The 6073-nt window shown below is 42.5% G+C and overlaps 1 non-coding gene across 1 annotated transcript; it reads left to right on the top strand.

The window, feature by feature from the left end:
* The first annotated feature begins 4685 nt into the window (after window positions 1-4685).
* LOC136221311 (small nucleolar RNA R71) lies at window positions 4686-4792 on the top strand. The gene has a single exon (XR_010685084.1). It is a non-coding gene; the product is annotated as a small nucleolar RNA R71 (small nucleolar RNA).
* The last annotated feature ends 1281 nt before the right edge of the window (window positions 4793-6073 follow it).

Here is a 6073-nt window from a genome sequence, read left to right as displayed (position 1 = left end):
ATACAAACATACCACAAAACAGAAACACAAACAGTGGCATAAAACATGCAATTGTACATGTACATAATGTCCTATCCTAATGTCTCCTCCCCCACATTAAATCATGCATGTAATTCCAAAAGATGCATATTTATAAAATTGAACAATAAGTGAAAGAAAAGAGATATGATAGGAAAACTCCCTCAAGGGGCGTCTATGTAACGTAGTGTCTCCACTGCGCCCAAGTCATCTTCATAAATTTTCAGACGCTGCCCGTTGACCTTGAAAGGGGGATTGCGGCCATCCGTGATCTCAACTGCTCTAGAAAAGAATAACTTGGTGACCTCAAACGGTCCATACCACCTCGACTTCAGCTTACCAGGGAATAATCGCTGCCAGGAGTTGTATAGTAACACCATATCCCCTACCTCAAAGTGGCGTTTGATTATTCTCTTGTCATGCCATCTTTTCGTCTTCTCCTTGTAGATTTGTGAACTCTCATAGGCACCAAGCCTGAACTCTTCCAAGGCATCCAACTGCAATAACCGTTTCTCACCTGCAACTCTTGTATCAAAATTTAGAAAACGTGTAGCCCAATAGGCTCTATGCTCGAGTTCTACAGGAAGATGGCATGCCTTACCGTAAACTAGCCTGAATGGGGACATGCCAATTGGCGTTTTAAACGCGGTCCTGTATGCCCACAAGGCGTCATCTAATTTGAGAGACCAATTATTTCCAGAGGAATTCACAGTTTTTTCAAGGATAGCTTTGATCTCTCTATTGGACACTTCAACTTGACCACTGGTCTGGGGATGATACGGGGTAGCCACTTTATGGGTGACCCCATATTTATGCAGGACCTGTTTAAAAGCCTGGTTACAAAAATGAGACCCGCCATCGCTAATAATGGTGCGGGGGGTGCCAAACCGTGTGAAAATATTCTTTTGCAAGAATCGGATGACAGCCCGCGCATCATTACTAGGCAAGGCTACAACCTCAACCCATTTAGAGACGTAGTCCACAGCTACAAGGATGTACTCGTTATTGAACGACTTTGGGAAAGGACCCATGAAGTCTATCCCCCAAACATCAAAGCTTTCACGGACTAGAATTGGTTTCATAGGCATGGCATGTCTCTGTGAAATGTTACCAGTTCATTGACACTTATCACAATTTTTAACAAAATAAAAAGCGTCACGGAAGATGGTGGGCCAATAGAGCCCACTCTGGAGTACCTTAGCTGCAGTTCTATCCGCGCCATGGTGGCCACCTACCTCTTTGGAATGACAGAATGCAAGGACAGAGGCAATCTCCTCTTCAGGAATGCACCGGCGAATGATGTTGTCACCACGGACTTGTGAATAAGTAGGGATCGTCCCAAAAGTACTGCTTCGCGTCGTGTAGGAATTTTCTCCTCTGCTGGTAGGAGAACTCTGAAGGGATCAATTTTCCTACAAGGAAATTAGCAAAATCAGCGAACCAAGGGACATGTCTTATTGACAACAAGTGTTCGTCGGGGAATGTCTCTTGGATGTCTGCATTGGTATCTGCATCCACCTCCTCTTGTTCTAATCTGGAGAGGTGATCAGCAACCACATTTTCTACTCCTTTCTTATCTCGTATCTCCATATCAAATTCCTGCAACGATAGAATCCACCTAAGGAGTCTAGGTTTGGCATCCTATTTAGAAAACAAATACCTCAGTGCGGCATGGTCAGTGTAAACAATAACTTTTGAAAGCACTAAATATGAACGAAACTTGTCAAGTGCGAAAATCATAGCTAATAACTCTTTTTCGGTAGTAGTATAATTTAATTGAGCGTTATTAAGAGTTTTACTGGCATATGAAATTGGTTGGCAAATTTTATCCACCTTTTGACCTAAGCATGCACCTACAGCTGTGTCACTGGCATCACACATTAGCTCGAATGGTAAATTCCAATTGGGACTAACCATTATGGGAGCTTTAGTCAATTTATCTTTTAAGGTGTTAAAAGATTCAAGACATTCAGTTGTGAAAACAAAATTGGCATCCTTTAGTAACAATTGGGTCATAGGCCTGGCAATTTTAGAAAAATCCTTAATGAATCGTCTATAAAAACCAGCATGGCCTAAAAAACTCCTAACTGCTTTGACACTGGAAGGGGGAGGTAGTTTTTCAATGACCTCAATTTTAGCAGGGTCTACCTCAATCCCTTTCTGTGATACCTTATGTCCTAAAACTATACATTCAGTGAACATAAACTGACACTTTTCCCAGTTTAGGACTAGGTCAGTTTCCTCACATCTTTGCAGCATTAATCCCAAGTTATGCAAACAGCTATCAAAAGTCGTACCAAAAACAGAAAACTCGTCCATAAAGACCTCCATGAATTCTTCTATCATATCAGAAAATATAGCTGTCATGCACCTCTGAAACGTAGCAGGTGCATTGCATAACCCAAAGGGCATCCGTCTATATGCAAATGTCCCAAAAGGGCAAGTTAAAGCGGTCTTTTCCTGATCGTCAGGATCCAATGATATTTGCATGTAGATCGAATACCCATCCACACAACAGAAGAAAAACTTACCTGCCATGCGTTCAAGCATCTTATCAATGAACGGAAGAGGAAAATGATCCTTCTTGGTGGCGTCGTTCAATTTCCTGAAGTCCACGCACATTCGCCACCCGGTAGTTTTCCGCACCGGAATTAATTCATTCTTCTCGTTCAATGTCACTGTTGTGCCCCCCTTCTTTGGCACCATATGCACGGGACTCACCCACTGGCTGTCATAGATCGGATAGATCATCCCTACATCAAGCAACTTAATTACCTCAGCCTTCACTACCTCCTTCATTTTTGGGTTGAGCCTTCTTTGTGGTTGAGCAGTCGGCTTCACCTTATCCTCCATATAGATCCGGTGTTCGCAGAGAGATGGGTTGATTCCTTTGATGTCAGACATTTGCCATCCAAAGGCTCCCTTATGCTTCCTCATCACCTCCACCAAGCGATCTTCCTCAGGACCTGTAAGTTCAGTAGAAATAATTACAGGTAAGTGTACAAGAGGTGCTAAGAACACGTATTTTAAATATGCAGGTAAGGGTTTCAAGTCGAGGGTTGGTGGTTCTTCAATCGAGGTCGTAGGCCTTGTCTTGGTTTCTCTATCCAGGAGTTCGTCGTGCCGGGCCCAATTACATCCCTCTTTACTTTCGACCTCAATGTCTACATCCGACGGCTCCTCCTCTTCTAGTTCAATATTCAAATTCTTGTCTTCATTTTCCTGAAAAGTATTCTCAACCAAAGAGTCAGTTAGGCTCAGAAAATTACAACATTCATCATCAACAGGAAATTTCATAGATTTAAAAATATTGAATTCTACTTCCTCATTCTGCAATCGGAGAATTAATTTACCCCCTTCAACATCAATCAGCGTCCGCCCTGTCACGAGGAAAGGCCTCCCTAGTAAGATAGGAACCTGATCAGCTTCTTCGATATCAATTATCACAAAGTCAGTCAGGAAGATGAATTGATCTACCTTGACCAAGAGGTCTTCCACCACTCCTACCGGATGCCTTATCGACCTGTCAGCCAGTTGTATTGTGACTGATGTTGGTTTCGGATCTCCAATTCCCAATTTCCTGTAAACAGACAAAGGCATCGGATTAATGCTTACGCCAAGATCATATAGAGCACGTTTAAAGTGAACTTTGCCTATTGTACATGGTATGCTAAAACTACCAGGATCCTTAGATTTTTTTTGGAAGTGGATTCGTGAGCATTGCAGAACATTCCTGGCTTAGCATTATAGTCTCATGATCTCTTAATTTTCTCTTTTTAGAGATCAATTCTTTCAAAAAAATTCCATACACATGCATATTCTCAAGAAGTTCAAGAAACGGAAGGTTAATCTCTATTTTCTTAGACACATTCAACATCTTGGAATAATCCTTATCTAACTTAGCTCTCCTAGAAGTAGGATAAGGCAAGGTCACATGTGTTGGTGGTACAGCTGTGTCAGTTATCAAAGCTGGATCAGAAACACTTACTTGTGGAGCAAATGGGGTAGACGAGATATTACCAGGAATGGGGTCTGAGCCCTCATCTCGTTGAGGCACAAAATCTGGTCCGCTTACCTGTGTTCCGCTCCTAAGCGTGATTGCTCGTGCTTCCTCTTCTACCAATTCACTGACCTGCATTTGAAGTCTTTGGCAGAATGCTTCATTGTGTGCCAACCTTCCTTCTATGGAACTAATGATCTCTATCAGGACATCTATACTCCTCTCCAATTCGATCTCAGAACCTGAACCTCGGTATCTGTCCTGCTGCCAATGTGTGCTATCTGACCCATACTGTTTCAAATATTGGATCTGTTCAAGGACCATTGGGCACTCCACGCTCTTGTGCCCTCCGCTGCAAACCTCACAGTTTACTACTGGTTCTGGTGATTTCAGGTGACTTCCTAGCAGAGCCACCTTTTCTGTAAGTGTTGCTATCTGAGGATTTGATTTTGAATATGTTCCAGGGAACTCCTCGGCTGTTGTACCTCTTCTCGGAGCCGACTTCTCAACTTGCCAACATGCACTCCGTTCAGCTAATTCTTTCACCAGATTGTAAGCCTGTGCTGCAGTCTTGTTGAATAGATTTCCTCCCGCTGCTGCATCTAGAAAGGCGCGGCTGACAGGAGATATCCCTGAATAGAACATGTCAACAAGCTGGAACCACTGGTAACCATGGTGGGGGCACCGTCTTAACAACCTCTGGAACCTCTCCTAGGCTAGATGCAGGTTCTCACTATCGGACTGCCTAAACGACGTGATTTCGCTTCTGAATTGTGTAGTCTTTGATGGAGGGAAGTACTTTGCTAGGAACGTTGATACTGTAGTGTCCCAGTCAGTGAGAGAGCCTGGCTCGACGGATTTTAGCCATTCTGCAGCTTCTTCTTTCAAAGAAAATCTGAACAGCTTCTGGAAGATTTGTTCAGATGTGACGTCTTCGCACTTGAAGGTGCTGCAATATTCCATGAATTTGTCCAGATGTGAGTTAGGATCTTCGTAGTAACCCCCACCGAACTGTCCCGAGTTCTGAATCATCTGGATCATTACTGGTCTGATTTCAAATGACTCTGTTGTTATTGCCGGATCGAGGATGCCAGAGGTGCTTGTAGGCCGCTTTGCCTTCAACAACTCCATGACCGACATATCTTCGGCCATCGTGTCCTCTTTTTACATCCTACAAGAACAATTTCAGCTTAAGAATCAAGATGCAATTATGGGTGATCCCCAGAACCTCAGTTCTTGGAATTCCAAACAATTATACAAACTTCTCACTAAGAGTAAACTAGTTATCAACAAAAATAGTCCCCGGCAACGGCGCCAAAAACTTGATGCTTGCAAAATATATAGCAATAAATAGGACAAGTGTATCCTATCGCAGCAAGTAGTATAGTGCTTAAGCACAAGATCGAACCACAAAGACTATTTGCCACAACTAATCGGTCTAAGGAAAAGAACGTAATTGTTCGGAAGGTTGAATATTTAGTAGAGTTGTTAAAAAAAGATAAATTTCTAAAACAAAAGATAAAAGCTATTGAAGGGGTAGGATTCGCTTTAATTGATGAAATAATCTAAGATGGGGATGCTCTTAATTGGATTCCATGTATAATGTGCTGGGATTCAGTTGTATATCCGAAGGACAATTGATGGTAATCACCTAATCAACTGCATAAATATGGTCAATCACTTGCAGTCTATTCACATGCAGTCGGTTGACGGCTTGATTAGGCATACAACCTAGGGCATACAAAGCATTAGGTTCCGTGGTGATTTAGGCTAAAGCCGTAGCCCAGCCACTGAACCGCAGTCCTAGTGGTCTCTAGCGAGGTCAGATTATACTAATTCGGATTAGGTAGTTCCTTGGTCAGGTTACTACCCATCTGCGATCTTATATTTGTCAGATTCTAGGCATTAGGTTCAATTCTTTCAGGCTAGTTGATCATCATCGAATCTCACTCTAGCCACGATCATATTCCTGATAAATATTGGACATTAAGCATGCACAATCTAATCAATTGGGAGTAATCCATACACTAAATCCCTAATCATACATGATCAAGC

Source organism: Euphorbia lathyris, chromosome 2 (assembly GCF_963576675.1).
Source record: "Euphorbia lathyris chromosome 2, ddEupLath1.1, whole genome shotgun sequence".
NCBI classification, from domain to species: Eukaryota; Viridiplantae; Streptophyta; class Magnoliopsida; order Malpighiales; family Euphorbiaceae; genus Euphorbia; species Euphorbia lathyris.
This window is presented reverse-complemented; position numbering and strand designations above follow the sequence as displayed.